At 38.4% G+C, this 25462-nt stretch overlaps 1 protein-coding gene across 1 annotated transcript in view; it reads left to right on the top strand.

The window, feature by feature from the left end:
- ITFG1 (integrin alpha FG-GAP repeat containing 1) overlaps positions 1 to 25462 on the top strand; it is a 317151-nt gene that overhangs the window by 67360 nt on the left and 224329 nt on the right. The gene's annotated exons all lie outside the window — the stretch shown is intronic.

Genomic DNA, 25462 nt, shown 5'->3' with positions numbered 1-25462 from the left:
ATGTGACCTCACTGATATGAGGAATTCTTAATCTCAGGAAACAAACTGAGGGTTGCTGGAGTGGGGGTTGGGGTGGGAGGGATGGGGTGGCTGGGTGATAGACACTGGGGAGGATATGTGCTATGATGAGCGCTGTGAATTCTGCAAGACTGTTGAATCACAGATCTGTACCTCTGAAACATAATACATTATATGTTAAGAAAAAAAGAAAAAGAAGAAGATAGCAGGAGGGGAAGAATGAAGGGGGGGAAATTGGAGGAGGAGACGAACCATGAGAGACGGTGGACTCTGAAAAACAAACTGAGGGTTCTAGAGGGGAGGGGGGTGGGAGGATGGGTTAGCCTGGTGATGGGTATTGAGGAGGGCACGTTCTGCATGGAGCACTGGGTGTTATGCACAAACAATGAATCATGGAACACTATATCTAAAACTAATGATGTATGGTGATTAACATAACAATAAAAAATTTAAAAAAATAAAAATGAATTTCCCTGATGGCTAATCATGATGAACCTTTTTTCATGTGTCTGTTAGCCATTGGTATGTCTTCTCTGGAGAAGTGTCTGTTCATGTCTTCTGCCCATTTTTTAACTTGATTATTTGTCTTTTGGGTGTTGAGTTTGAGAAGTTCTTTACAGATCTTGATATCAGCCCTTTGTCTGTAGTGTCATTTGCAAATACCTTCTCCCATTCTGTGGGTTGCCTCTTTGTTTTGTTCATTGGTTCCTTTGCTGTGCAAAAGCTTTTTATCTTGATGAAGTCCCAAAAGTTCATTTGTGCTTTTGTTTCCCTTGCCTTTGGAGATCTATCTTGAAAAAAGTAGCTGTGGCCGACGTCAAAGAGGTTATTGCCTATGTTCTCCTCTAAGATTTTGATGGATTCCTGTCTCACATTGAGGTCTTTCATCCATTTTGAGTTTATCTTTGTGTATGGTGTTAGAGAATGGTCGAGTTTCATTCTTCTGTATTTAGCTGTCCAATTTTCCCAGCACCATTTATTGAAGAGACTGTTTTTTTTCCATTGCATATTTTTACCTGCTTTGTCGAAGATTAGTTGACCATACAGTTTTGAGGGTCCATATCTGGACTCTCTATTCTGTTCCATTGGTCTGTGTCTATTTTATGCCAGTACAATGCTGTCTTGGCGATCACTGCTTTGTACTATACCTTAAAATCAGGCACCGTGTTCCCCCCAGCTTTGTTTTTCTTTTTCAACATTTGATTGGCGATTTAGGGTCTTTTCTGATTCCATACAAATTTTAGGATTGTCTGTTCCAGCACTTTGAAAAATGTCATTGGAATTTTGATCGGGATGGTGTTGAAGGTATAGATTGCTCTGGGCAGCATAGACATTTTAACAATGTTTATTCTTCCAATTCATGAGCATAGAATGTCTTTCCATCTTTTTGTCTCTTCTTCAATTTCTTTTATGAGTGTTCTGTAGTTCCTAGTGTATAGATCCTTTACCTCTTTCGTTAGGTTTATTCCAAGGTATCTTATGGTTTTTGGTGCTATTGTAAATGGAATCATTTCTCTAATTTCTCTTTCTATAGTTGCACTGTGAGTGTATAAGAAAGCAGCTGATTTCTGTGCATTGATTTTTGTATCCTGCCACATTACTGAATTGCTGGATGAGTTCTAGTAATTTGGGGGTGGAGTCTTTTGGATTTTCCACATAAAGTATCATGTCATCTGCAAAGAGAAAGAGTTTGACGTCTTCTTTGACAATTTGAATGCCTTTCATTTCTTTTTGTTGACTGATTGCTGTTGCTAGGACTTTAGTACTATGTTGAACAATAGTGGTGAGAGTGGGCATCCTTGACGTGTTCCTGATCTTAAGGGAAAGGCTCTCATCTTTTCCCCATTGAGGATGATATTCGCTGTGGGTTTTTCATAGATGGATTTTCTGAAATTGAGGAATGTTCCCTCTATTCCTATACTTTGAAGAGTTTTAATCAGGAAAGGATACTGTATTTTGTCAAATGCTTTTTCTGCATCAATTGAGAGGACCATATGATTCTTCTCTCTCCTCTTATTAATGTGTTCTATCACATTGATTTGCGAATGTTGAACTACCCTTACATCCCGGGGATAAATCCCATTTGGTCATTGTGGATGATTTGATTTGAATTTCTCTGATGGCTAATGATGATGAACATTTTTTCATGTGTCTGTTAGTCATTGGTATGTCTCCTTTGGAGACGTGTCTGTTCATGTCTTTTAATATATTGTTGGATCCTCTTAGCTAGTATTTTGTTGAGAATTTTGGAATCCCTATTCATCAGGGATATCGGTCTGAAATTCTCCTTTTTGATGGGGTCTTTGCCTGGTTTGGGGATTAAGGTAATTCTGGCCTCATAGAATGAGTCTGGAAGCTTTCCTTCTGTTTCTATTGTTTGAAATACCTTCAGGAGAATAGGTATTATTTCTTCTTTGAATGTTTGGTAGAATTCCCCAGGAAATCCATCAGGCCCTGGACTCTTGTTTCTGGGAGGTTTTTGATCACTGATTCAATCTTGTTACTGGTTATTGGCCTATTCACGTTGTCAGTTTCTTCCCTTTTCAGTCTTGGTAGTTTATAGGTTTCCAGGAAGGCATGCATTTCTTCCGGGTTGCTTAATTTATTGGCATATAGTTGTTGATAATAATTTCTAATAATTGTTTCTATTTCGTTGGTGTTAGTCGTGATCTCTCCCCTTTCATTCATACTTTTATTAATTTTCTTTTGGATAAGCCTGGCCAGTGGTTTATCTTATTAATTCTTTTTTTTTTTTTTTTTTTAATTCTTTCAAAAACGACCTTCTAGTTTCGTTGATCTGATCTACTGTGTTTCTGGTTTCTAATTCATTGATCTCTGCTCTAATCTTAATTATTTCTCTTCTAATGCATGGCTCAGGCATTGTTTCTTGCTTTTTCTCTAGTTCTTTAAGGTATAAAGTTAGTTGGTGAATTTGGGATTTTTCCATTTTTTTGAGTGAGGTTTGGATGGCTATGTATTTCCCCCTTAGGACCACCTTTGCAGTATCCCATAGGTTTTGCACCGATAAGTTTTCGTTCTCATTGGTTTCCATGAATTGTTTAAGTTCTTCTTTGATTTCCTGGTTGACCCATTCTTGAGCAGAGTGGGCTTTAACTTCCAAGTGTTTGAATTTCTGCCAAATTTTTTCTTGTGATTGAGTTCCAGTTTTAAAGCGTATGGTCTGAGAATATGCAGGGAATAATGTCAATCTTTTGGTATCAGTTGAGACCTGATTTCTGACCCAGTATGTTGGAGAAAGTTCCATGTGCGCTCAAGAAGAATGAGTATTCTGTTGTTTTAGGGTAGATTGTTCTGTATATATCTGTGAGGTCCATCTGGTCCAGTGTGTCATTCAAAGCTATTGTTTCTTTGTTGATTTTCTGCTTAGATTATCTGTCCATTGCAGAGAGTGGAGTATTGAGGTCTCCTACAATTAACATATTATTATCAATATGACTCTTTATTTTGGTTAAGAGTTGTCTTACATAGATGGCTGCTCCCATGTTGTGGGTGTAGATATTTACAACTGTTAGATCTTCTTGTTGGATAGACCCTTTAAGAAAGATATAGTGTCCTTCTGTGTCTCTAATTACAATCTTTACTGTAAAATGTAATTTTTCTGATACGAGAATTACTACCCCAGCTTTCTTTTGAGTTCCGTTGTCATGGAAGATGGATCTCCATCCCTTCACTTTCAATCTGGATGTATCTTTAGGTTCAGAATGAGTCTCTTGTACACATCATATGGATGGGTCCTGTCTTTTTATCCAGTCTGCAGCCCTTTGCTGTTTTATGGGAGCATTTAGGCCATTCACATTGAGAGTGATTATTGAAAGATATGATTTTATTGTCATAATGTTGCCTGTGAAGTCCTTGTTTCTATAGATTGTAAATGTCTGTTGTATATCACTCTTGGTGTCTTTCTCCTTTTATAGAACCCCCCCTTAATATTTCCTGCAGGGCCGGTTTAGTGGGCACATATTCTTTCAGTTTCTGCCGGTCTTGGAAGCTCTGCATCTCTCCATCCATTCTAAATGACAATCTTGCCAGATAAAGTATTGTTGGCTGCATGTTCTTCTCATTTAGTACCCTGAATATGTCTTGCCAGGCCTTTCTGGCTTGCCAGGTCTCTGTGGATAAGTCTGACGTTATTCTGACGTTCCTCCCTCTGTGCGTAAGGAATCTCTTCCCCCAACTGCCCTTAAGATGGTTTCCTAGGTTCTAAGATTTCCGAGTTTTACTATTACATGCCAGGGTGTTCGCCTGTTTTCCTTCATCTTGGGAGGTGTCCTCTCTGCTTCTAGGACACGAATATTTGTTTCATTCCCCAGATTAGGGAAGTTCTCAGCTACAATATGCTCCAATATATCCTCTACTCCTCTCTCTCCACCCCTTCAGGGATCCCAGTAATTCTGACATTGGAACGTTTCATGGTGTCACTTATTTCTCTAATTCTGTTTTCATGGATTTTGAGGTGTTTCTCCCTGGCCTCCTCTTTTTCCTTCTTTTCTATCAGTTGGTCTTCTAGATCACTAATTATTCTTCTGCCTCACTCACCCTAGCTGTTAGATTATCTAGATTAGATTGGATCTCATTAATAGCATTTTTAAGTTCTTCCCGTTCAGTTTTCATTTCTGCCCTTAGAGACTCTATGTTGCCATTAATCGATTTCTCCATTCTAGGTATCATCTTTATAACCGTTACCCTGAAGTCCATTTCCGACATCTTGGTTATATCTGTACCCATTTGTAAATCTATGGTAGAAGTCACAGTCTCTGAGTCTTTCCTATTTTGGGGGATCCTCCTCCTAGTCATTCTGTTGAGGGGTGGTTGAGGGAATGTACAGAGTCCAAATTATTGACCACAACCCAAGCAAGATGCACCTGTTTTATAGGGACCTTAGGGTTCTCGGCCTCTTGTTCTCCCAGCCTATCTTCTGGGGAAGGGGCCTGCTGCACAGTTACTCAGGCAACCCTGTTTGGGCAGAGTTGCCCTGCCCCCTGTGGGGGTGACTGGCTCAGTGAAAACCGGTTTTCAGCGGCTTTTGTTCTCTGGCAGCTTTCTCTGGCGGCATTCTGCGTCTCTTCCTAGAGTCAGAGCAGAAGAGACCGTTTCCAACCCTCTGCTTCAGAGCAGAGAGATCGCAGTCTGTTCTTCAGTGAGCTCTCCAGGTCACACCATCTCCATTTTTGTCTGTGCTGCTATTAACGCTGCAGTTGATAGCAGCACTGTAGCGTCCTGGGTTGTGCGCCCCTCAGCAGCGCTCCCAGTCCTCGCCTCCAGGTCAGGGCACATCTCTGCTCTTTGTGTTTCTAAAACCGCCAGCTGCCCCCAGTTCGCACATGCGGCCCTGCAACTCCAGGTTTCAGTTCAGGGGGCTGCCCTAAGGTCCTTTCCCACCGCTACTGGTCTGCAAGTCTGTGCCCGGTCGCCAGCACGGGAGGCTTTTGCTTACCGGGGGTGCAGGATCCCCATGGCTCCCTCCCCCTTCTGTTTATCTTCCAATATCTGCCCATGGAATCACAGCTCCCCGCTTCATACCTCAGAACCAGCTGCCTGCAATATTCTGTTTGTAGAGATCCAGATATATCTTCTTACATCTCAGGCTAATTTCTTCGGTGTTCAGAGTGGTCTGGTAGATATCCAGCTCAATTCAGGGGACCGGTTGGAATAGGGTCCCCTACTCCTCTGCCATCTTTTCCTCCATCTTTTTTTTTTTTTGAGATTTTATTTGTTTGACAGACAGTGAGAGAGGAAACACAAACAGGGGAAGTGGGAGAGGGAGAAGTAGGCTCCCTGCAGAGCAGGGAGCCTGATGTGGGACTCAATCCCAGGACCCTGAGATCATGACCTGAGCCGAAGGGAGATGCTTAACAACTGAGCCATCCAGGCAACTCTCCATTGCACTCTTTTTAGCACCAAGGATCTCAGGTATCAGTCATGCCAATGGGGTGCTTTGAGAATATTTGAGAATGCTTCCAGTATCCGTGTTTAGAAATGCAAAGTAACTAAAATATGTGGTAAAATGAGCTAAAAGTATATAGGATGACTTTTTACAAAGTAAGAGACCATCTTTTTTTTTTTTTTTTTTTTTGAAAGAACCTTCATTACACTACTTCTGACAAATAATAGGACATTAGCCCTTCCAGCCTAGGAAAGCACATAGTGCCTGGGACATGGCATCCTGTCAGCATTCTCAAGGACATTGTTATGTGTCGTTCCCTTTCCCCCCACCCCGCCGTGGCCTTTACCTAAGGTAAAATAGAATTTTTATTTCTGAAATAAATTTAGAATTAGTATATGTCAGTGAGTCATGACAGATTTAAAACAAAGCTATTGGGAGGCCAGAGCAAACTGAGATGGAGGTACTTTTTACTCCTGAGAGTTGCAAACTATCAGCTGAATAAAAAATATATAGTATTTACAATCAATTTAAAAATGGTGATCAGTGGACGCCTCGGTGGCTCAGTCGGTTAAGCGTCTGCCTTCAGCTCAGGTCATGATCTTGGGGTCCTTGAATCGAGCCCCACATTGAGCCCGCATCGGGCTCCCTGCCCAGCAGAGAGCCTGCTTCTTACTCTCCCTCTGCCTGCCACTCTGCCTACTTGTGCTATTTCACTGTCAAATAAATAAATAAAATCTTTAAAAATAATAATAAAATAAAATAAAAATAAAAATGGTGATCAGTATGGAGCCCCTGGGTGGCTCAGTTGTTCAAGTGGCCAGCTCTTGATTTGGCTCAGGTCATGATCTGAGGGTCCTGGGATTGAGAACCCCATTATTGGGCTCTGTGCTCAGTGGGGAGTAGGCTTGAGGATTCTCTCTCCCTCTCCCTATGCCTTTCCCCCAGCTCACACACACTCTCTCTAAAATAAATAAATCTCTAAAAAAAAAAAAAACTGATCAGTATGCCAAACACACACACACTTTTTTTCTTCAAAATATATCTGTGAAACAGCTCAGTTAGATCCAACTTTTAAGTGTTTCTGTCCTCTTAAACCAAAGTTAATTTGTGATCATTAAAAATATAATGCAGATGAGGGCGCCTGGGTGGCTCAGTTGGTTAAGCGACTGCCTTCGGCTCAGGTCATGATCCTGGAGTCCCGGGATCGAGTCCCACATCGAGCTCCCTGCTCAGCAGGGGGTCTGCTTCTCCCTCTGCCCTCTTCCCTCTCGTGCTCTCTGTCTCTCATTCCCTCTCTCTCAAATAAATAAATAAAATCTTTAAAAAAAAAAAAAAAAAATATAATGCAGATGAAAGAAATGATGGGTTCTTTTATAAAAACATTTACCATATGAACTACTAAACATAAAATGAGTTCTTAAAGCTTGCTGCTAGTGTTTAAATTCTTTCCTATTGCTCACACAAGCATTTCTAGTATGACTAATAGAATAAATAGTGATTCCAACATACATACCAAAGTATATAAAATGTTTAATATCCCAAAGAATGAATCCCAATCCATTTTGGTAATTGAGAATTCTGTTTACCTAAAGACACTTAAATTAAAAGCTATATATATTAAATGACACTGAACTGTTAATGTGTTATGGTTGCCCATGGTTTTATTAATCCCCGAAACATAAGAGAGCCAAATGTTTCATGAAGTTTGTTATAATTCCATGGTCTTGTATTTAATAACTAACTTTATTTATTGTGACATGAACTCGCTCTTTTGTAAGACTTTTTAGACGTTTGTATTTTATTTACACATATAAAATTTACCACCTACTTTTTAATTATACTTTTTTTTAACTTTTGTTCTTATGTTAATCACCATATATTACATCATTTGTTTTTGATACACTGTTCCATGATTCATTGTTTGTGCACAACACCCAGTGCTCCATGCAGAACATGCCCTCTTCAGTACCCATCACCAGGCTAACCCATCCTGCCAACCCCCTCCCCTCTAGAACCCTCAGTTTGTTTTTCAGAGTCCATCGTCTCTCATGGTTCGTGTCGCCCTCCAATTTCCCCCCCTTCATTCCTCCCCTCCTGCTATCTTCTTTTTTTTTCTTTTTTTTCTTAACGTATATTACATTATTTGTTTCAGAAGTACACATCTGTGATTCAACAGTCTTGCACAATTCACAGTGCTCACCATAGCACATACCCTCCCCAATATCTATTACCCAGCCAACCCATCGCTCCCACCCCACCACCCACTCCAGCAACCCTCAGTTTGTTTCCTGAGATTAAGAATTCCTCATATCAGTGAGGTCATATGATACATGTCTTTCTCTGATTCACATATTTCACTCAGCATGACACCCTCCAGTTCCACCCACGTTGTTGCAAATGGCAAGATCTCATTCCTTTTGATGACTGCATAATATTCCATTGTACATATATACCACATCTTCTTTATCCATTCATCTGTCGATGGACATCTTGGCTCTTTCCACAGTTTGGCTATTGTGGACATTCCTGCTATACACATTGGGGTGCACATACCCCTTCGGATCCTTACATTTGTATCTTTGGGGTAAATACCCAGTAGTGCAATTGCTGGATCGTATGGTAGCTCTATTTTCAACTTTTTGATGAACCTCCATACTGTGTTCCAGAGTGGTTGCACCAGCTTGCATTCCCACCAACAGTGTAGGAGGGTTCCCCTTTCTCCGCATCCGCGCCAACATCTGTCGTTTTCTGACTTGATTTTAGCCATTCTGACTGGTGTGAGGTGGTATCTCATTGAGGTTTTGATTTGGATTTCCCTGATGCCGAGTGATGTTGAGCACTTTTACATGTGTCTGTTGGCCATTTGGAAGTCTTCTTGGGAAAAATGTCTCTTCATGTCTTCTGCCCATTTCTTGATTGGATTCTTTGTTCTTTGGGTGTTGAGTTTGATAAGTTCTTTATAGATTTTGGATACTAGCCCTTTATCTGATAGGTCATTTGCAAGTATCTTCTCCCATTCTGTCGGTTGTCTTTTGGTTTTGTTGACTGTTTCTTTTCCTATGCAAAAGGTTTTTGTCTTGATGATGTCCCAATAATTCATTTTTGCCCTTGCTTCCCTTGACTTTGGTGATGTTTCTAGGAAGAAGTTGCTGCGGCTGAGGTCGAAGAGGTTGCTGCCTGTGTTCTCCTTCAGGATTTTGATGGACTTCTATCTCACATTGAGGTCTTTCAACCATTTGGAGTCTATTTTTGTGTGTGGTATAAGGAAATGGTCCAGTTTCATTCTTCTGCATGTGGCTGTCCAATTTTCCCAACACCATTTGTTGAAGAGACTGTCTTTTTCCATTAGACATTCCTTCCTGCTTTGTCGAATATTAGTTGACCATACACTTGGGGGTCCATTTCTGGGCTCTCTATTCTGTTCCATTGAACTATGTGTCTGTTTTTGTGCCAGTACCATACTGTCTTGATGATGACAGCTTTGTAATAGAGCTGGAAGTCCGGAATTGTGATGCCGACAGCTTTGCTTTTCTTTTTCAACATTCCTCTGGCTATTTGGGGTCTTTCCTAGTTCCATACAAATTTTAGGATTATTTGTTCCATTTCTTTGAAAAAAGTGGATGGTATTTTGAGGGGGATTGCATTGAATGTGTAGATTGCTCTAGGTAGCATTGACATCTTCACAATATTTGTTCTTCCAATCCATGAGCATGGAACGTTTTTCCATTTCTTTGTGTCTTCCTCAATTTCTTTCATGAGTGTTTTATAGTTTTCTAAGTGCAGATCCTTTGCCTCTTTCATTAGATTTATTCCTAGGTATCTTATGGTCTTGGGTGCAATTATAAATGGGATCGACTCCTTAATTTCTCTTTCTTCTGTCTTGTTGTTGGTGTATAGGAATGCCACTGATTTCTGTGCATTGATTTTCTATCCTGCCACATTACTGAATTCCTGTGTGAGTTCTAGCAGTTTTGGGGTGGAGTCTTTTGGGTTTTCCACATAAAGTATCATATCATCTGCAAAGAGTGAGAGTTTGACTTCTTCTTTGCCAATTTGGATGCCTTTGATTTCTTTTTGTTGTCTGATGGCTGTGGCTAGGACTTCTAATACTATGTTGAATAGCAGTGGTGATAGTGGACATCCCTGCTGTGTTCCTGACCTTAGGGGGAAAGCTCTCAGTTTTTCCCCATTGAGAATGATATTCGCTGTAGGTTTTTCATAGATGGCTTTTATACTACTGAGATATGTACCCTCTATCCCTATACTCTGAAGACTTTTGATCAAGAAAGGATGCTGTACTTTGTCAAATGCTTTTTCTGCATCTATTGAGAGGATCATATGATTCTTGTTCTTTTTTTTTTGTTAATGTATTGTATCACATTGATTGATTTGCAGATGTTGAACCAACCTTGCAGCCCAGAGATAAATACCACTTGGTCATGGTGAATAATCCTTTTAATGTACTGTTGGATCCTATTGGCTAGTATTTTGGTGAGAATTTTTGCATCCATGTTCATCAGGGATATTGGTTTGTAATTCCCCTTTTTGATGGGGTCTTTGTCTAGTTTGGGGATCAAGATAATGTTGGCCTCATAAAACGAGTTTAGAAGTATTCCTTCCATTTCTATTTTTTGGAACAGTTTCAGAAGAATAGGTATTAATTCTTCTTTAAATGTTTGGTAGAATTCCCTTATGAAGCCATCTGGCCCTAGGCTTTTGTTTCTTGGGAGATTTTTGATGACTGCTTCAATTTCCTTAGTGGTTATAGGTCTGTTCAGGTTTTCTATTTCTTCCTGGTTCAGTTTTGGTAGTTGATACATCTCTAGGAATGTATCCATTTCTTCCACTTTATCTAATTTACTGGCATAGAGTTGCTCATAATGTGTTCTTATAATTGTTTGTATTTCTTTGGTGTTGGTTGTGATCTCTCCTCTTTCATTCATGATTTTGTTGATTTGGGTCATTTCTCTTTTCTTTTTGATAAGTCTGGCCAGGGGTTTATCAATCTTGTTAATTTTTTCAAAGAACCAGCTCCTAGTTTCGTTGATCTGTTCTACTGTTCTTTTGGTTTCTATTTCATTGGTTTCTGCTCTGATCTTTATGATTTCTCTTCTCCTGCTGGGTTTAGGCTTTATTTGCTGTTTTTTATCTAACCCCTTTAGGTGTAGGGTTAGGTTGTGTAATTGAGACCTTTCTTGTTTCTTGAGAAAGGCTTGTATTGCTATATACTTTCCTCTTAGGACTGCCTTTGCTGCATCCCAAAGATTCTGAACAGTGTGTTTTCATTTTCATTAGTTTCCATGAATTTTTTTAATTCTTCTTTAATTTCCTGGTTGACCCATTTATTCTTTAATAGGATGCTCTTTAGCTTCCATGTATTTGAGTTCTTTCCGACTTTCCTCTTGTGATTGAGTTCTAGTTTCAAAGCATTGTGGTCTGAAAATAGGCAGGGAATGATCCCAGTCTTTTGGTACCGGTTGAGACCTGATTTGTGACCTAGGATGTGATCTATTCTGGAGAATGTTCTGTGGGCACTAGAGAAGAATGTGTATTCCGTTGCTTTGGGATGGAATGTTCTGAATATGTCTGTGAAGTCCATTTGGTCCAGTGTGTCATTTAAAGTCTTTATTTCCTTGTTGATCTTTTGCTTAGATGATCTGTCCATTTCAGTGAGGGGGCTGTTAAAGTCCCCCACCATTATTGTGTTGTTGTTAATGTGTTTCTTTGCTTTTCTTATTAATTGCCTTATATAATTGGCCGCTCCCATGTTAGGGGCATAGATATTTACAATTGTTAGATCTTCTTGTTGGATAGACCCTTTACGTAGGATATAGTGTCCTTCCTCATCTCATATTACAGTCTTTGGTTTAAAATCTAATTTGTCTGATATAAGGATTGCCACCCCAGCTGTCTTTTGGTGTCCATTTGCATGGTAAATCGTTTTCCACCCCCTCACTTTCAATCTGGGGGTGTCTTTGGGTCTAAAATGAGTGTCTTGCACACAGCATATTGATGGGTCTTCTTTTTTAATCCAATCTGATAGCCTGTGTCTTTTGATTGGGGCATTTAGCCCATTTACATTCAGGGTAACTATTGAAAGATATGAATTTAGTGCCATTCTGTTGCCTCTAAGGTGACTGTTACTGTATATTGTCTGTGTTCCTTTCTGGTCTATGTTGCTTTTAGGCTCTCTCTTTGCTTAGAGGACCCCTTTCAATATTTCTTGTAGGGCTGGTTTCGTGTTTGCAAAGTCCTTTAGTTTTTGTTTGTCCTGGAAGCTTTTTATTTCTCCTTCTGTTTTCAATGACAGCCTAGCTGGATATAGTATTCTTGGCTGTATGTTTTTCTCCTTTAGTGCTCTCAATATATCCTGCCAGTCCTTTCTGACCTGCCAGGTGTCTGTCGATAGGTCTGTTGCCAATCTAATGTTTCTACCATTGTACGTTATATATCTCTTCTCCCGAGCTACTTTCCAGATTTTCTCTTTGTCTCTGAGACTCGTAAGTTTTCCTATTAGATGTCGGGGTGTTGACCTATTTTTATTGATTTTGAGAGGGCTTCTCTGTGCCTCCTGGATTTTGATGCCTGTTTCCTTCCCCAAATTAGGGAAGTTCTCTGCTCTAATTTGCTCCAATATACCTTCTGCCCCTCTCTCTCTTTCTTCTTCTTCTGGGATCCCAATTATTCTAATGTTGTTTTGTCTTATGGTATCGTTTAGCTCTTGAATTCGGCCCTCGTGATCCAGTAGTTGTTTATCTCTCTTTTTCTCAGCTTCTTTATTTTCCATCATTTGGTCTTCTGTATCACTGATTCTCTCTTCTGCCTCATTTATCCTGGCAGTTAGTGCCCCCATTTTTGATTGCACCTCATTACTACCCTTTTTAATTTTGACTTGGTTAGATTTTAGTTCTTTTACTTCTCCAGAAAGGGTTTCTTTAATAACTTCCATGCTTTTTTCAAGCCCAGCTAGTATCTTTAAAGTTATGATTCTGAACTCTGGATCCGTCATCATACTAATGTCTGTATTCAGTAGGTCCGTGACAGTTGGTACTACCTCTTGTTCTTTTTGTTGAGGTGATTTTTTCCATCTTGTTATTTTGTCCAGAGGAGAATAGGTGAATGAGAGAACAAAATGCTAACAGGGTAACAATGTCCCCAGAAAATATACTCTAAACAAATCAGAAAAGACCTGATGCCGGGGGAAAAGAAAGGGAAAGAAAGAAAAAAGAAAAAGATAAAAATAAACAAAAACAGAACAAAACAAAAAAAAAACCAGAATATGATCAAATATGATCAGGCTGGTGCATAAATCAGTGCCACACACTAGATTCTGGGTGCATTTTGGTCTGTTAGAAGAAAGTGCCTCCCAAAATTTTAAAGAAAGAAAAACTTATTTATGTACAAATATAAGGGTTGATATGATGAAGGGATGGAATATGACTGTAAAGATGAAAATTATAAAAAATTTTGTAAAATGAATTGATAAGAATTTGTTTGAAAAAAGAAAGAAGAGGATTTAAAAAAAAAAAGAAAAGAAAAAAGGGAGAGAGTGTGATCAGGCAGAAGACTAGAACAAAGCCATACACTAGAGATTTAGGGTATATTTTGATCTGTTAGAAGAAACTATCTCAAAATTTTAAAGAGAGAACAACTTATATATATATGCCAAAAATAAGGGTAATTACTATGAAGAGATAGAATATGACTGTAAAAATGAAAAATAAAAATGTTTTTTAAAAAAAGGATTGATAAGATGTTGGTCGAAAAAGGGTAAAGAAAAATTCAAAAAAAGAAAGAGACAGTAAAAAAAAAATTAACTTTGAAAGACTAAAGAATCATGGTGAAAAAGCCATGGATTCTATGTTCATTATTCCCCTAGTGCTGGAGTTCTGCCGTTCTCATTGATCGGTAAACTTGGTCTTGGCTGGCTGTTCTCGCTGATCTACTGGGGGAGGGACCTGTTGCCGTGGTTCCCAAATGTCTTTGCTGGAGGCAGAATTGTCCGGCCCTTGCTGGTTCACGCTAAGTAATCTGCTTGGGTTTGCTCTTGGGAGCTTTTGTTCCCTGCAACCTTTCCGTTTGGCTTTGGAGGAGGAGAGTGAAAATGGCGGCCTCCCAATCTCCGCCCCAGAGGGGCCGAGAACTCGGGGCCCCGCTCCTCAGTGAGCCCCCAGAGAAAAGCAGTCAATCTCTCCCGTCTCCCCAGTCTCCAGCCGCACTCCGTGCTCACCCGGCCTTTGAGGAAGCGTTTCTATCTCTGGCGCACGACCCCGTGTGGAGTCTCCAAACCCAGCAGATCCCTGTGGAGCACTTCTGCGCTGCTCCTCCCGGGGGAGGAAGGGGAGTCTCCCCGGATCTGCCGCTTGTTGGGTCCCTGCTGGAGGAGCAGTGGCCCAACTGTGCCGCAGATCACGGTTTATGGCAACTCCGAGCTGAGAGCCCGTGCCTCGGCTCCATCTCTGCAGCCGGCTTCCCTACTCCGATACCTGGGAGCTCTGCCGCACTCAGGCACCCCCGGTCTTTCTGTGACCCTGAGGGTCCTGAGACCACACTGTCCCACGATGGTTCCACCCCCTGCTTAGCCACTGAAGCGATGTCCCTCAGCGGAGCCAACTTCTAAAAGTTCCAATTTTGTGCTCCGCTGCTCTATCACTTGCCAGAAGCGGCCGACAGAGGCCCCCTCCCCCGCCATCTATCCTCCCAAATATCGCCTCGGATTCACTTCTCCGCACGTCCTACCTTCCAGAAAGTGGTCGCTTTTCTGTTCAGAGAGTTGTTGCTATTCTTTTCTTCAATCTCCTTTTGAGTTTGTATGTGTTCAGAGTGGTTTGATCCCTATCCAGCTGAATTCCTGAGACCAGACGAAATCCAGTTCTCCTACCCCTCCGCCATCTTGCTCCGCCCAATTATACTTCTTGATAATAAATTGATAATTTATTGATAATGCATTGATAATAAATCCATTCATAATCCAGACCTATCATCACTACAGTCCTCCTATAACTCTTATCATCTTGTAAAATAGAAACTCTAATCACTAACTTATTCTCCTCTTCCCCAAGCCCCTGGCAACTATATAAGGTATTCTCCTTAGGTGTCTATGATTTTGACTACTGTAAGTCCCTCATGTAACTGGAATCTTAAAGTATTTGGCTTTTTGTGACTGGCTTATTTTATATACTGTTATATTCTTAAGATTCATCCGTGTTATAGCATATGTTAAAAATCCCATTCTTTTTCAGGCTACATAATAGTCCATTGCATGTATATACCACATTTATCTCTTGATTGATGATGCTTAGGTTGCTTCCATGTTTTTGGTATAATGAAAAATGCTATTATGAACATGGGTGTACAAACATCTCTTGGAATCCTTGTTTTTAATTCTTTTAGGTATATACCTAGGACTGGAATTGCTGGATTCTGTGGTAATTCTATTTTTAATTTTTTGAGGACCTGCCCTCACACCACCTTTACCATTTTACATTCCCACCAACAGTGTACAAGGGTTCCAGTTTCTCCACATGCTTGCTGACATCTGTTTTGTTTTTCTCCACAGTAACCATCCTAATGTGTATAAAGATATTTTGTTATAGTTTTGATTTATATTTCTCTAATGTTTACTGATGTTAAGCATCTTTTTATGTACTTATTGGTCATTTGCATATTTTCTTTGGAGAATTGTCTATTCAGATCTTTTGCCCTTGTTTAATCAGGGTTTTTTCCTTGTTGCTGTTAAGTTTTAGTTTTTTATGTGTTTCAGATATTTCTCCCTCATCAATACCCTGATTTGCCAACATTTTCTCCAATTCTGTGGGGTGCCTTTATACTCTGTTGATACTGTGTGATACAAAAATGTTTTTTAAATTTTTATGAAGTCCGATATGTCTGTTGTTTTGTTGTTGTTGTTGTTGTTGTAACATTATTTTCTTCCAATCCAGGAACATGATGTATGTTTCCATTTGTTCATCGTAATGATTTTTTTTCAGGATTGTTTTATGGTTTTCACTGCACAGGTCTTTTACCTCCTTGGTTAACTCCTGAGTATTATATTCTTTTGATTCAATTGTAAATGAAACTGTTTTCTTAATTTCGTTTTGGGATTGTTCCTTTTTAGTGTATGGTAATGCAACCAACTTTTGCGTGTTAATTTTGTATCCTGCTACTTTGCTAATTTATTAGTTCTAACTTTTTTTGTGGAATATTTAGGGTTTTGTACAAAAAAGATCATATAATCTGTAAAGAGAGATAATTTTACTTTTTCCTTTCCAATTTGAATGCCTTTTATTTCTTTTTCTTGCCTAATTGTTCTGGCTAGAACTTCTAGTACTTTGTCAAAAAGAAGTGGTGATAGTGATCATTCTTACTTTTTTCTTCATCTTAGAGAAAAAGCTTTCAGTCTTTCACCATTGAATATGATATTAACTGTGGCGTTTTCATATTAGGTTTTATTTATGTTGAAGTAGTTTCCTTCTATTTCTAGTTAAGTGTTTTTATCATGAAATGGTGTTGAATTTTGTCAAATGCTTTTTCTCCATCAGTTGAGAAGACCATGTGTGTTTTTCCTTCATTCTGTTAATATGATATAATATACTGATCAGTTTTCATATGTGGAACCATCCTTGTGTTCTAGAAATAAATCCCACTTGATCATGGTGTATAATCTCTTTAGTATGCTGCTGAATTTGATTTTCTGAATTTTCTTGAGGACTTTTCTATCAGTTTTCATGAAGGATATTGGCTTGCAGTTTGGTTTTTTTTTCCTTCCAATCTCTTCGTCCAGCTTTGGTACCAGGCTAATGCTGATCTCATAGAATGAGTTAGAAAATGTTCCCTCCTCTTCAATTTTTTGGAAACATTTGAGAAGGATTGGTATTAGTCCTTCTTTAAATGTTTAATAGAATTCACTAGTGGAGCCATCACATCAGGGATTTTCTTTGTTGGGAGATTTTTGATTACTGATTTCAATTTATTATTAGTTATAGGTCTGTGCAGATTTTCTACTTCTTCATGACTTAGGTTCATACTGCTCTCTTATAATTCTTTACTTTCATAGACATGGTAGTAATATTCTCATGATCATTTCTGATTTTAGTAATTTGTGCCTTCTCTCTTTTTTCTTGAAGTCCATCTAGATAAAGGTTTGTCAATTTTGTCCATCTTTTCCATGAACCAACTTTTGGATTCATTGATGTTTTTTCTAATTTTTGTTCCCTATTTTGTTTATCTCTACTCTGATCTATAGTATTTCCTTTCTTCTACTAGCTTTGGATTTAGTTTGTTTTTCTAGTGCTATAAGTTGTAAAGTTAGGTTATTGAGATTGTTTCTGTTTTTTAACATATTTATAGCTATAAATTTCTCCTGTAGCACTGCTTTCACTGTGTCCTATAAGTTTTATAATGTGTTTTTGTTTTCTTCTTCACAAATGTCTCTTTTGATTTCTCTTTTGATCCATTTTTTTAATACAGTGTGTTTAATTTCTACAAATATGTGAATTTTCTAATTTTAATTTTATTGTTGATTTCTAATTTCATGCCCTTTTATTCAGAGAAGATACTTTGTATGATACCTGTCTTTTTAAATCTTAAAAGAGTTAATTTGCAGCATAACCTATAGTCTACTAAAAATGTCCCATTTGTACATAAGAATATGCTGTAGTTGTTAGTAACATGTTCTGTACATGTGTTAGATCTAGTTGGTTTATTTTGTTGTTCAAGACCTTTATTTCATTATCTTCTGTCTGGATGTCCTGTCCATTATTATAATGAGATATTGAAGTCTCCCAACTATTATAGTAGAACTGGCTCTTTCTCCCTTCAATTCTGTCAGGTTTTACTTCTTATTTTGAAATATGAAATACTTCATATTTATGGTAAATACCCCAAAGACACAGATGTAGTGTAAAGAAGTGTCATATGCACCCCAATATCCGTAAGCAATATCCACAATAGCCAAACTTTGGAAAGAGCCAAGATGCCCTTCAACAGATGAATGGATAAAGAAGATGTGGTCCACATATACAATGGAATATTACTCAGCCATCAGAAAGGATGAATACCCAACTTTTACATCAACATGGATGGGACTGGAGGAGATTATGCTAAGTGAAATAAGTCAAGCAGAGAAAGTCAATTATCATATGGTTTCACTTATTTGTGGAACATAAGGAATAGCATGGAGGACATTAGGAGAAGGAAGGGAAAAATGAAAGGGGGGAAATCAGAGGGAGAGACAAACCATGAGAGACTATGGACTCTGAGAAACAAACTGAGGGTTTTGGAGGGGAGGGGGTGGGGGGATGGGTTAGCCCAGTGTTGGGTATTTAGGAGGGCATACACTGCATGAAGCACTGAGTGTTATACGAAAACAATGAATCATGGAACACTACATCAAAAACTAATGATGTATTGTATGGTGACTAATATAACATAATAAAATAAAATTAAAAAAAAAAAAAAAAAGAGGGCACCTGGGTGGCCCAGTCGTTACGCATCTGCCTTCGGCTCAGGTCATGATCCCAGGGTCCTGGGATCGAGCCCCACATTGGGCTCACTGCTCCTCTCTCTCCCATACCCCTGCTTGTGTTCCCTCTCTCGCTGTGTCTCTCTCTGTCAAATAAATGAATAAAATCTTCAAAAAATAAAGAAATACTTCATATTTTATTTCACATTTTGCTGGTCCATTATAAGGTGTATAAATGTTACTGTTATATCCTCTTGCTGTATTGCACATTTTAAGAATAGATAATGTTCATGTTTATTTTTTTATTTTATTTTATTATGTTAGTCACCATACAATGCATCATTAGTTTTTGATGTAGTGATCACGATTCATTGTTTTCGTATAGCCATGTTTATTTTTTGAAACTTTTTTTGATGTAAAGTCTATTTTGTCTAATATTAGTATAACCACTCCTGCTCAGTTTTGGTTATTATTTGCATTGAATATGTTTTTCCATCCTTTTACTTTCAGTTGTTTTGTGACTTTGGCTGTAACGTGAGTCTCTTGTACAGCATATCATTGTGTCATATTTTTATTCATTCTATGAATCTCTGCCTTTTGATTGGAAAGTTAATCTATTGACATTTAAAGTAATTACTGATAAAAAAGGGCTTAGTTCCGCCATTTTACTGTTTGTTTTTTTATATGAGTTACAGCTTTTTTTGCCTCTCATTTCCTAAATTACTCTCTTCTTTTGTGTTCAGTTGATATTCTGTTGTGGAATATTTAAATTCATTTCTCTTTTTATACAGTTTGTATCTGTTTTTTTGTGGTTACCATGGTGATTACACTTAACATCCTAAAGTTATAATCCTCTAATTTGAATTTATATCAGTTTAACTTCAAAAACATAGAAAAACTCTGCTCCTTTACTGCTCTTTTCTTACCCCTTTAAGTTGTTGATCTCACAAAATTGCATCTTTATTTATTATGTGACCAAAAATATAAATTAATAGTTCTTGTAAATGCATTAGCCTCTTAAATTATATAGAAAATAAAATATGTTGTTATAAACCAAAGTTACGGTGGTACTAGCTCTTAGAAAGATGATTTTTTTAACAATGTAGTATTCTTTTATAACATGTAAAAAAAAGTGGAGTTACAAACCATTGTTTAAGGCACTAGCTTATTAAAAAATAAAAATGTTAAAAAATTAAACACTAGCTTGTATATAATTGCTTCTGTATTTGTATTTACTAATATCTTTATTTCAGTATATGGCTTCAGGTCACTGTCTAGTGTCCTCTCATTCCCCCCTGAAAGACTCCCTGAAACAGTTTTTTCAGAGTAGGTCTAATGTTCATGAACTTCCTTAGCTTTTATTTATCTGCATGTCTTAGTCCTCCCTCACTGTTGGACAGTTTTGCTGGATATAGGATTCTTGGTTGACAGGTTTTTTTCTTCTAGCATTTTGAATTTATCAGGTGTGCTGCCTCCAGTGTTTCTGATTAAAATATTTTAATATTATTTAGGATCCTCTGTATGTGATTAATTGCTGTCAAGAGTCTCTCTTTAACTTTGTCTTAAGAGTTTTGATTATAATATCTTGGTGTGGCTCCTTTTGAATTCATCTTTTTGGGAGTTCATTGAACTTGGATATTTATATTCATGTATTTCATCAAATTAAGGAAGTTTTTGGCCATTAGTTCTTCAGATTTTCTCTCTGCCCCTTTTCCTTCTCTTTGTGAGACTTCCAGTGTCCCACAGGCCCCTTAGGGACTATGCCCTTTTCTTCGGTCTCTTACCTCTCTGTTCCAGACTCAATAGTTTCCAGTGTCCTTTCAAGTTCACTGCTTTATTTTTTCCTCTGTCTGCTAAAATCTGCCTTTAATTTGCTCTGGTGGATATTTCATTCATTTACTATACTTTTTCACTCTAAAATTTTATTGTGGTTTCTTTTTAGGTTTTCTGTCTCTTTATTAATATTTCCATTTTGTTCAAACATTGTTTTATTGACTTTCTGCACATCTTCCTATAGTTCTTTGATCATCTTTAAGATGATTATTTTAAAGTCTTTGTCTACTAGATCTACCACCAGGTCTTTTTGAGGGACAGTTTCTGTTGAATTTATTTTCCTCTGAATGGGCTGTACTTTACTTTTTCTTTGTATGCATTGTGATTTCTTAGTGAACACTGGACATTGGAATCTAATAATGTTTTAACTCTTGAAATTAGATTCTCTCCCTTCCCCACAGCTTACTGGTTGTTGTTGTTGTTTATTGGTTTTAACTGTTTTGGCTCTGTCAGTGCCAAGAGTCAACATGAGGTATAAACTTAAGGTCTTCTCAAGTCTTTTATGGACCTGTGCCTTTTCCTGAGCATGTGTGGTCACTTTCTAATTTTTCCCATATATTCAGTTGCTCTTTAATGTCCTCATCTTTAATGTCTGGTTCCTAAATTGGGAAAAAGAGAAAAATGGGGGTTGGGAGACCGGCCCTTTAAATCCCTTGGAAGTTATTTCAGCTGGAAGTGGGGGGTGCAACAATGGAGAGGTGCGAGAACAATGGCTGCCCTCCTGTTTGCCTGTACCTCAGAAGCAGCAGTCAGTGATCAGAGAACAGATCCTCAGTATTTGGAGGACAAGGTCCCAGCTTCTTCACACTGTGCTGATACTGCTTCAGGAGCAGGTGCACACTGCCTTCCATGGTGCTGGGGATGAGGGGTGGATGGCTGATACTAGGAGCTAGGAGCTGAAATAGACCAAAATTAACTGTAGTTTACCATCCATGCCTTCCTCTGGAAATTGTAAGGCCCTTGATAGACTACAGAATTCCAAAATATTTACATGAGGCAGATTCTGCCAGTGCAGTTGTTGTCTTGGTGGGAAGACAGATTCTTGGTGCTTCCTACTCCACCGTCTTCCCAGAATCCTCTCGTCTATAGTCACTCTTTTTTTTTTTTAATATAGACTTTCATTTTTTTATTTTTTTTAATTTTATTTTATTATATTAATCACCATAGTCACTCTTAACTGTGAATACACTTGAAAAGATCAGTCCTATAAGCACTATAATAAATGAAACTTGCCTGTTTCCTCTTAGCCTCTCATTCTTGCAGGATCTCTCCAGTCTACCAAGGACCTTCTCTTGAGCTCTCAGAACATTTTGACATCAGCACAGCCCTTTGTATAGTGTATTGTGTGTGCTACATATTATTACACTATTAATTATCTAATTATGCTAGAGGAATAAAGGCTCAGGCAACCTGAAGTATGATGTAGTCAGAAAAGGAGCAGGTACATTAGATAGATGTGTCCTTGGCTGTTGTTAGAGATCCAGGGAACTCTGGGGACCAGGTGACCTTCCATATTACTTCCTGAGCATCTCAGCTCCAGTTGTCCTAAAATGACAGTGCCACTACTTTTATAGCTCTGCTTCTCTCTATGTATTGTTTATTTTCCCTCCACTGGTCAGCTGATGTTGTTCCTCAGAGGCTATGGCTTTGGATGTGTGCACAGTCACCCTGGATGACAGTAGTTTTAGTAAGGGCTCTTTTTGTCTCTTTCCCTGATCACACTCAACTGTTAGGCTAACTACCAGCTGATCGCTCTGTTATTTTCAACGATACCTTGGGCATAAATTGCTCCATAGTCTGATATAATTAAGTTGGACTCCTTTGCAGGTTAGTTTTTTAGGTCAGTGTTTTAGGTTATTTAGACCCCAGGCAGGTTCTTATTTCTTCTTTCCTTAGTTCTCTCTGCTAAGCTATCCAGTCTGTGGTTTAGGATATTTCTTTCATGAAGCTGACAGCCTCCTCTAATTGCTTTTCTTTCATTGGTTTTGAGTTTGCCCTTAGGCTTGAACTTCCAACTTTCTGTTTCAAATAGAGTCAGTTCCTTAGACAAGAGCTTGGGAGCTCTCTGTGTAGAGCCTCCCTCTCCTCCTGGGTAAAATCCTTGATCCATGGCTCCAAACCTGGGAGCCAGGACAGTGATGTACTTATTTGCGGGACACACCTGCTTTAGGAGCACAGGTTGAGGGTGGTAGCTTCTGATCATCTTGGCTTACCTCTCTAGCATGAACCAACAGCCTACAAATGAGCTAGGATGTTGATGATCAGAACACCACTATTTTAAATGTGTTGTGTCTAAGGAAGATCCTCCATCCTATGAGTGGGGGCTGAGTTGAAGAAGAGAATCCCTGATATCTCAGCTATACTCGCTTGAAATTTAGCCTCTGCAACACATTGCTGGGGGAGATGAAAAATGCTGGCACCTGCCTCTCCCAAGAACATGCCATAACCCTTAGTTACTCTAGAAGAATAGATTGCTATAGAGGAATATAGTTTGATTGGTAGCTGGGGAGAAAGGAACCCTCTGTTTTGGCTGTACCTGCCTAAAGCAGAGTTTCAATCACACTGAGCTAGGAGGAAAACAGAGAGAGCTGGTTGTGGTTCTTATGCCACAGATTCTCACTATTCTTACTGAGTTGTTTTTGTTTTTTTTTTTTTTTTTTTTGAAGGGATGTTTCTCCATCTACTATAGGCTTTTACAACAATGTCCAGAGACTTAAAGCGGGGTTTTTTAGATGATTTTTCCCAGTTATGCTTGTTTTCCTGGGGAGCAGGTCTGTGGCACTAACTCTTCATGCTGCCATCCAAAGATGGAACTTTCACATTTAGTAGGCATTTGCCAACCTAAAAGGAGCCCATGCTAATGCCAAATTGTGATTTTTATTTAAGTCTATGGGCTTGAATTTAGTTGTTCACATTTTCTGGTGGGGCTTTTTCAGGATGAAGTTTTATAATGGATGCTATATGGGATTATTCTGGCATGTTAGAGATTGTTCTGTAAGTAAATATGACAGATTTACAAAACATCATTAGAACTTCCCTATCTGGTTTAACAAGCCTTTCCTTTTTTATTTTTGGCACAGTGTTTTAATTGGGTTTTCAGTTTCAAATGATGAACTTCTGATTCTCATGTTAGGCCCTTTGACATTAAAAAAGAAAGGTTAAATCTCTTCTTATTGATGTGAGCACTCTTAACATGACCTATAAATAACATTCTGCTATTATAACAGGCAGAGAAGACAGATTTAAAAGAAGGCTAATTAGAGGTTTAATAGACACTATAAGGTTTACTATTTGCTTTACAGCTGTCCACTTTCCATATCATTAAAGATGTACTTTTGGAGTTAACACTAAGTTTTTTAAATTATTTCATGTAGCTATTTGAAAGGAAGCTTTAATGCATTTAATATGCATTTAATTTTTACATTTAATCATACTGTACTTGTTTCTGCTTCATGAGAAATAATTTGTAATGTCACATCTGAGGTTTGGGGACTTTAATCAATTCCTTATTCTTGAGAAAATTATTTCCTTCTACAGAATTTTCTTTAACTTCAGATTTTGTATAGCTGGAATGGGTATATGAGCAGTTTTTATAATTGTCAAGTGTACTTGGTGTGTACATTACACCAGTAAGATAAGCTTTGCCTAATACTTGTTTCTGAATGAGGAAGAGGCCATGAGTGTGTCTCATTATTTTAATCAGTTGCTTTAACCTGAAGTTTCTTAATGATTTCATTGTTTGGTTTTAACTTACTCTGTATATGTGGAGTTTTATGTGCTATAAAATATCATGTGTTGATAGTATTAGCAAGCCACTGATAAGAGTATTAAATAACTTCTGAAAGTAATTACCTGTTAAGATTCTGACCACACAAACATCATCTTCTTGTGAAGCCAACTCTGTCAACTCATTTCCCATCACACACGGTCATAATTCTAGCAGAGCCGTTGCCACATGGTATTTGTCCATTTCCACATCTGTCTCCCTCACAAAGTTCCTCAAAGGAAAGGAGCATGCCTCATTTGTGTTTATCTAATACCTAATTGAGTGCCAAGCACATAGGAGGTGCTCAAAAGATGTTGAACGAGTGGGTGGATATGATATGGAAGAAATCTCAAAGATCATTTAGTTTAACCACATCATTTTATAGGCAAAGAAATGAAGCCCAGAGAGGTTAATGCTTTGCTTTACTTTTTCCAACTTATTGGAATTTATTACACTTGAAGCATTGTATCACTACATTGCTCTAGATTTAGCAAAAATATTCCATTCCAGGATGTTCCAGAAATGTGAGGCGTAGAAACCATATAGACAGATTCTCTTATTAAGGCCACTGTTATCCTAGTGTATAGGAAGTTCCTCTCTGGTGCTTAGGAGGAGACTGACACCAGGTAAGAAGAAAAGCAGCACACAAATCAAGAATTCCGAAACAGGATGGGGCATAACTGCCTACTGTTAGAAGTTTGCTTTTGAGTGACTATGAGTTTAAATCATTTTTAAAAACTTGTTTTGTATGCTAAACTGCCCTGCCCGTGGATTTACAGGAGGAATAATCTGCTAAACTTTTCTGACCATATATATTGCGTTTGCAGTTCAGCCTGACATAGCCATTGTCAGAGAGACCAACAGCTGCTACTCATAAATTTTAGAGCATTCATCACCTTGATTGAATCATGCCACTTGAGAAATAAATTACTTTCAGGTTGAATTTTATTTTAAATGTCTAGCCACTATTTTTGTGAGTAAAATTGAGGTTTCTTCTCTAACCCAAACCCCCTGAGTAGGAGCCCATCATGTAGTGAAAATTAAGAATTCTATTCAAAATGAAACAACTCAGGAGACAGAAATGCATAAAATATACAGTTAAGGTATGCCTCTCCCAATTGCTCAACAGCTGCCTACACAGCACTAACATGGCATGTTGGATTTTTGAATTCTTATTTCCTCTGGATAAAAAGATTGTTAACAGTCCTTTAACATCCTTAACAGTCCTTAACAGTCCTTTAACATCAGTGGAGAGTGACACACAATCTTTTTTTATTTCTGCTTCTACACATAAGTCTACACATAAGGTTGCTCTTTTTTTTTTTTTTTAAGTTTTTATTTAAATTCCACTTAGTTAATGGGATGCCTGGGTGGCTCAGTTGGTTAAGCATCTGCCTTCAGCTCAGGTCCTGGGATCGAGTCCCGCATCAGGCTCCTTGCTCAGTGAGGAGCCTGCTTCTGCCTCTGCCTCTGCTGC

Source organism: Phoca vitulina, unplaced genomic scaffold (assembly GCF_004348235.1).
Source record: "Phoca vitulina isolate PV1807 unplaced genomic scaffold, GSC_HSeal_1.0 scaffold30, whole genome shotgun sequence".
NCBI lineage: Eukaryota > Metazoa > Chordata > Mammalia > Carnivora > Phocidae > Phoca > Phoca vitulina.
Note: the sequence above shows the minus strand (reverse complement) of the source record. Positions and strands in the feature narration are given on the sequence as shown.